This window comes from Lathyrus oleraceus, chromosome 7 (assembly GCF_024323335.1).
Source record: "Lathyrus oleraceus cultivar Zhongwan6 chromosome 7, CAAS_Psat_ZW6_1.0, whole genome shotgun sequence".
Lineage (NCBI taxonomy): Eukaryota > Viridiplantae > Streptophyta > Magnoliopsida > Fabales > Fabaceae > Lathyrus > Lathyrus oleraceus.
The window spans coordinates 393,993,172-394,000,390 of record NC_066585.1 but is presented as its reverse complement, the minus strand read 5'-3'; the positions used below and the strand labels follow the sequence as shown (position 1 = coordinate 394,000,390).

The following is a 7,219-nucleotide window of genomic DNA, read 5'->3' as shown; positions in this document are numbered from 1 at the left end:
ACCTGTTTTAGTCTAATAGTGCGATTCTTTCGTTGCACGGTATAGACTAAGGTAAAAACAAAAACTAATCTTCTCTCCCTTCTTTCCCTGATTGTATGCCAAGTACTCGCTCACAAGGCGATAACTTAGCACCACCAATCCCTGAATTAGAGCGTTTCTTATACGTGAGACGCCGAATACACGAATATCAACAAAAGTATGGTATTCCCGATATCTCCTTTCCTCCTATATCAGAAGAAAAACCAAACACGGCTGAAGAAGGACCACAGAATCGTCCTCTTAAATTCTACGTTACCCCATCCCAACAAGAACCTCACAACATCATTGCTTCCCCCGCTATAAATCGAAACGATTTCGAGTTGAAACCCTCACTATTATCAGCCGTCCAACAACATCAATTTGCTGGTAATCCTACGGACGATCCTAATGAACACCTGACTAAGTTTGTGCAGTACGCAAATACTGTAAAGGCGAATGGTGTATCTCAAGATGCGATAAGACTGCGTCTCTTTCCTTTCTCACTAAGAGGCAGAGCTTGGGCTTGGTTACAATCCTTGCCCTCCAACTCTGTTACAACATGGGAAGAACTGAAGAACGTTTTCTTATCCCGATACTTTCCGCCGAGCAAAACTGCTATGCTGAGAGCTCAAATCAATGGATTTCGACAAAAAGATGTGGAATCTCTCTACGAAGCGTGGGAGAGATACAAGGGCATGATGAGGATATGTCCACATCACGGTCTCGAAGACTGGGTGATCATTCACACATTTTACAATGGGCTTCTGTATAACACAAGACTTACAATAGACGCTGCCGCGGGCGGTGCACTTATGGATAAGCCATACACCAAAGCCTATCAACTCATTGAAAATGTGGCCCAGAACCATTGCCAATGGGGAGGTGAACGAACTCCAGTGGAAAAGTCCCAGACTAAGGGTGGAGTGTACGAAATCAGTAGCCTTGACCATATTCATGCAAAGGTAGATGCCTTTATTCAAAAATTAGACAACTTGACCATACCACCCGCAGCCACCGTGGCTGCTGTAACTCCAAACTGTGAGTTATGTGGAAACCCTGGACACACAGCACAAGAATGTCAAATATTAGCAGGAGTCCAAACCGATCAAGTGAATTACACATAAGGAAATCCCTATTCAAATACCTACAACCCAGGTTGGAAAAACCGTCCTAATTTCTCGTATAAGAATAATAATGCCTTGTATGCACCTGGCCAAGCACCAGCTGTTCCACCTGGATATCAAAAACCAGCTAATAATGCTCCTAACATGCCTAGGAAGTCAAATCTCGAATTGATGATGGAAAGCTTCATAGCTACCCAAGCTCAGACAAACAAAGACTTCTTCAACCAAAACATACATACTAGCGAGCAACTTAAACAACTAGCGAACAAAGTAGACGCCTTAGCCACCCACAATAAAATGCTTGAAACACAGATTTCACAAGTGGCTCAACATCAAGCATCTACAGCTGCTCCAGCTGGAACATTTCCTGGATAGCCGCAACCTAATCCAAAGGGACATGTAAATGCCGTTATACTGAGGAGTGGAAAAGAAGTAGACGGACCCGTAGATCCAAGACTCCAAAACCCTTCCATGTACCAAAAACTAGATAAAACCTCAACTGAGCAGGTAAATGTACCAAAGGAAACAGAAGATGATACCCAGGAGGCCGATTAGAAAGAGAAACCTTATGTGCCTCCACCTCCTTATAAACCACCCATTCCGTATCCTCAAAGACTCAAAAGTTCTAAAACTGCGAATCAATTTAGGAAATTTGTTGAACTTCTGAAGCAATTAAACATTACGATACCCTTTACAGAAGCCATCACACAAATTCCCTCTTATGCCAAATTTCTTAAGGAAATCCTATCCAATAAGAAAAAGATTGAGGATGACGAAACAGTTACACTTACTGCCGAGTGTAGCGCCATAATCCAAAATAACATGTCTCCCAAACTAAAAGACCCAGGTAGTTTCTCCATACCCTGTGTCATTGGAAAATTCGTCATAGACAAAGCTCTATGCGATCTAGGAGTCAGCATTAGCGTAATGCCCTTAACCTTTTGTAGAAGGCTCAGTATGGGAGAATTAAGACCGACCAAGATGTTTGTTCAATTAGCTGACCGCTCAATCAAATATCCTGTTGGTATACTAGAGAATGTCCCAGTACGTGTAGGACAATTTTACATTCCTACCGATTTCATAATCATGGACATCAAAGAAGATGCCAGTACACCTATCATACTAGGAAGGCCATTCTTGGCTACCACCGGAGCCATAATAGACGTAAAGAGAGGTAAGCTGACATTCGAAGTTGGAGAGGAAAATGTTGAATTCATCTTGACCCAATTCTTACAAGCACCAGCTATAGACGACACCTGCAATCTGCTTGATGTCATAGACGAATGCGTGAGAGAGATAGAAATGGAAGAAACCACATACTCTGAAATAATGAAAATCCAAATCCCCCCAATCTTTGAAGACAATAATTGGCATGAACCATACCAAAACGAAAGTCTAAGCGAATGCTTAGCACTTACACCCGACCACATGCCATGCCCAAAGAAACCTGACTTGGAACTAAAAACACTACCAAAGAACCTAAGATACGAATTCCTAGACACTGAACTGAAAAGACCAGTAATAGTCAACGCTGACTTAGGACAGATGGAAACTGAGAAATTACTAGATATCCTAAGAAAATATCCAACAGCGTTAGGATATAACATCGCCGATCTAAAAGGAATAAGTCCTTCTATCTGTATGCATCGTATTATGCTGGAGGAAGACTGTAAAACCTCTAGAGAACATCAGAGAAGGATCAACCCAATCCTAAGTACCATAGTCAAGGATGAAGTAAAGAAACTTCTAGATGCTGAAATCATATACCCGACTGTAAGACCCCAATTTTGTCCCTAAGATCCCTCATGGCATCATAACATTGCATTTGTATTGCCTCAAGGATCATAAGCATCTTGGTTGCCTTTGCCTTTGGGTGGGACCTCTTGTGAGTGGTTTGAGATCACCAAGCATGCTTGAATTTTATATTATTGCTTTTCTCACTTTGTTTACTAACCAAAAGCACAAAAATATGTCACTAACATCTTTTGTTTGTAGCTTGAACAATCACAAGGTCAAGAGTTTCAAGGAGATCATTGGTATAGAGGTATGGCCAAATGAAGATGATAGAAAGCATGGTAATAGTTCCCAAAGTTCTCCTCCATCAAATATGCCTCCCTAGTATCTCAATTCATCATTTTTATCAAAACAAGTCAAAGGGTTTGAGGTTTGTTCCCCAAAGAAACCCTAATTCATCTGTGCACCCCAATGCCTTGCTCTTGAAGCAACCTCAGCCCATGATCAAATGCAATCAAGGGAAGTTCTTTAATTCATCATTTCATGTATATTTGAACTTATTTGAGTGTCCTCAATCATCAATTAATCCAGATATGAGTCATGGACTTGAGAAGTTGAGCAGTCAATTCATCTGACTATTTTGAAATGCACTGAAACCTAACTTTTTATGTGTTGGTCAAATGGAGATGATCCAAAAAGAAACAATTATCTTAAGGACAATATGAACAACTTTCATGTTCATCAAAAATTGATTTGAAGCTTGGAAGGTCATCTCCCATTCCAAGACATTATAGGTCATTTTGACTGAAACCCTAATTTTAGGTCAACTTCCCAAGAACACAACTCATTCATTTTTTATTATTTTGAGGTTGGATAAAATGCATTGGAAAGCTTAAGATGTCTACTACAAATGTTATGTTTAACGAAATTTCAAAATCTCAAAGGAAATACATGTGATAATGCAAGACATTATAGGTCCTTTTGGACCAAATGCATTGAAAGGCAAAAAAGTCCAACTTCAAGTGCCTATAACTCTTTCATCAAAAATCCAAATGATGCAAAATTGAAGTCTATTTTTATTTTCTTGAAAATATCTACAACTTTGGTGTTGGAGGTTTTTTCATTTGAATTTTGCATGATCAAAACAGAGGGGCTTGAACATTGGCCAAATTTAGAAACTTTGCCTTTACATGTTTTGCACCTTGCACTTTAAACTCAAATTTCACCAATTTCCACACTTCAAATGGATTTTTTCCCAACATAACAATTGTTCCTTACATCAAAACCTTTCCAACCATTACTCACATGATCATGTTTGGATTTGGCAAATGGTATTTTCGAAGAGGAGAAGTTTTTGGTCCAATTATGCATAACACCTCAAAATTCCATGCACAAGCAATTACCATTCAGATTACATGTCCATTTCACTTTGGTATGATTTTAGATTGCATTTGGCATTGAAGTTGGGCCTTTTGAATGATCATGCAATGAATGTCCAATTTCATGCACACGGATTGAATCACACTTGCCTTGCCATTCCATCTATAAATAAGAGCCTCACTCACTCCATTCAAATTTCATCCATGAATCGACCTGAAGTGCTGCAGAAATCGAAACCAAGCCCCACCTAAAGGAACTCTTTCAATTGTCTTCATTTTCTCAGATCTGAAATTCAACTAAATCAGGTTGAATTTCTAGATCTAAAGTTCCTAGACCTCTCTCTCACACTCCATTGATCTTCTGTTTGGCCAAAGGAAGCAAGGAAGCAAGCTCAAATCTCCAGAATTCAAGGTTGTTCTTCAACTGGTTTTCTCTTCGAAACTCACCATTTATTGATCTATTTGCTTGGATATTGTGTTGGCTGAATTCCTCTTCACAGAGGCAATTGTTTTGAGTACTTAATTGTTGAAATCCATGAAGTTCACATGAACACCACAAAATTTCCATCTCTGATTTCTCTCAATATAGAGATCTATAGTGGAATTGAGTGGTACAGGGATGATGTACATCATCCTAGCTTTCCAATGATGTATGGATCGTGTATTTTGGTTAAGCTTTCGAAACCTGCAAATGTCACCGGAATCTTCATGCTCACTGGAGAAGAAGGTGGCTCCGGTGGTCGTCCCTTTGCCAGATTGATTGCGAGCCACGCGATGCGTTTTCCAGATTTGATCCTAGCGCTCCATTGTTATGACTTTTATTTAATTTCCATGTGGCTCATTTGAATGGAGTGTTTGGTGCGCGCACATGCCATAGCCGTTTGATGATCCAGCTCAATTAATGAGCTTAGATCCAACGCGTGTGGATTTTCCATATTTTCCAATTTCTGATTTTATTTTCTTTATTTCTTTTTATTTCAAAAATTCATATCTCTTTTATTATTGGTCCAAAAAATATGGGACCAATTGCATTCTTCTCCAAATAATTTCTAGTTTCTAAATTTGATTTTTAATATTTTTTATTTTGTCATTTGATATTTTTTATGAATTTTCTCTTTTCTGGTTATTTTTAATTTATTTTAAATAGTTTTTGATATTCAAAAAATACAAAAATATTTTCCTAACCTATTTGAATGATGATGAATCTATGAAAAATATTCTCATCAATTTTTTAATTGATTTGAGATTTATTTGAGATTTTAGTTTGATTAGGTTATTTTTATTCATTTTTAATTGATTAAAAATAGTTTCTGACTTTTAAAAATGCTGAAATTTTTTGTCAAACTTTGTTTGACCTTGTTGAACTTGGGATAAATCACTTGGACCTTTCAAGGTTGATTTGAAGTGATTTTGAAGTTTGACCTTTCCTTCATTTTTAATTCAAGTTTATTTTAATATTAAAAATGCCAAAAATATTTTGCTTATTGTTTGACCTCCAATCTTCATCTCATTTCTGATTTATCATTGTTTGACTTTGACTTTCAATGTCATTTGGTCAACATACATGGATTGGTACATTTATTTCATCTTATGCACTTTATTTTCCCATTTTTATCTTCCATTATTCATCTCTTTCTTCTTCTTCTTCTTTTTCTTTTTTTTTTTATCAATGAGTTGAAGGTTGATAAGTTAGCATTGAGTAGGGAGACTTAACCTTCCTTGATTTAAATCTAATTCATATTGATCAATTGATCAAGTGAATGGCTTTGCATTAAGTATAGGTTGTTTCTTAAATTATGCAAAAGACTTAAACCAATACAAGATCAATTCTCTTCTTCTTTTTTGGCATGGCAAGTTGTTGGAACTTGGTTCACTAATCAAGACTTCTAACTTGTGTTGTTGCCTACATTATTATTGACCGGCCTCAGATAGTTGTGACTTCTACATAAGTCCAATTACGATTGCTTAACATAGCGCTAAATTTTCCTTATGGCACACTAACTACTAACACTAACCATTAACAATTAACATTTACTTTTTGCTCTTTACTTTTATGCAATTTACTATTCTTGCACATATTATCCATTTGCTTTTTTCTTTGCTCACTTGAGCACATGTTTATGTTAATGCAATTTGCCTTTTACTCACTTGAGCACATAATTGTGTATATATCATTGTGTTTGTGTTTTGTTTTGATTGTTGTGGACCAAATGCAAAGAAATGGACAAATGGACTTAGTTTTTAGGACATTCCCTATGCAAAAGTTGGAGTAAAAGGACCTTAATGTTGAAGATGACCATGAAGGACACAACCTTTAAACTCACTCTTGTCCATTCTTGATTTGCTTCATAAAACTCTTTGATGTGTGTGTTCTTGTGCTAGGGATTCCACCTTGATTCAAATTTGGGGAACCATTGCCATGAGCTTCTAAGAGAAAGAATTACAAGATGCCTTGAAGTGCCTTCCAAGAGTTCATTTGATTGATGATTGCTTGGGTTTATGTTTATGTGATTGCTTATTCCAAGGATGGGAGCTACTTGGATCATCCATATGATCTCAAGAGAGGAACTCCATTATTGCTTTGTTCTTATCCCTCATTTTTGCATTGCTTAGGACCTTAGCCCTTCTTCTTCTTCTCTCCACTCTAACCCAAGCCAAAACTTTGTGCAAACATCTAATACTTGTTTTCAACATTAGAAATCTAAGCCTTATGCTTTTGATTTTCAAACTTTTCTTTTCATAATACTTATTTTGAATTGAATCTTTAAGTCAACTTTGACCATTTTGTATATACTTTTAATTGGTAAATATAACCCATTCAAATATCTTTTTGTGGTTCCAATGGCCACTTCCTTAATCAAGTTTTTCATAACCTTTAGCTGTTAGGTTTGAGTTATCTTGGTGGTAGATGTAATACTCACCTATATCCTTAGTGATGGACAATGAGTCTCCCATGCTTATTAT

General features: G+C 37.1%; 1 non-coding gene across 1 annotated transcript; it reads right to left on the bottom strand.

Annotated features, from left to right (window-relative positions):
• Positions 1-635: 635 nt before the first annotated feature.
• On the bottom strand, positions 636-742 carry LOC127109772 (small nucleolar RNA R71). The gene has a single exon (XR_007797025.1). It is a non-coding gene; the product is annotated as a small nucleolar RNA R71 (small nucleolar RNA).
• Between the last annotated feature and the right edge of the window lie 6,477 nt (positions 743-7,219).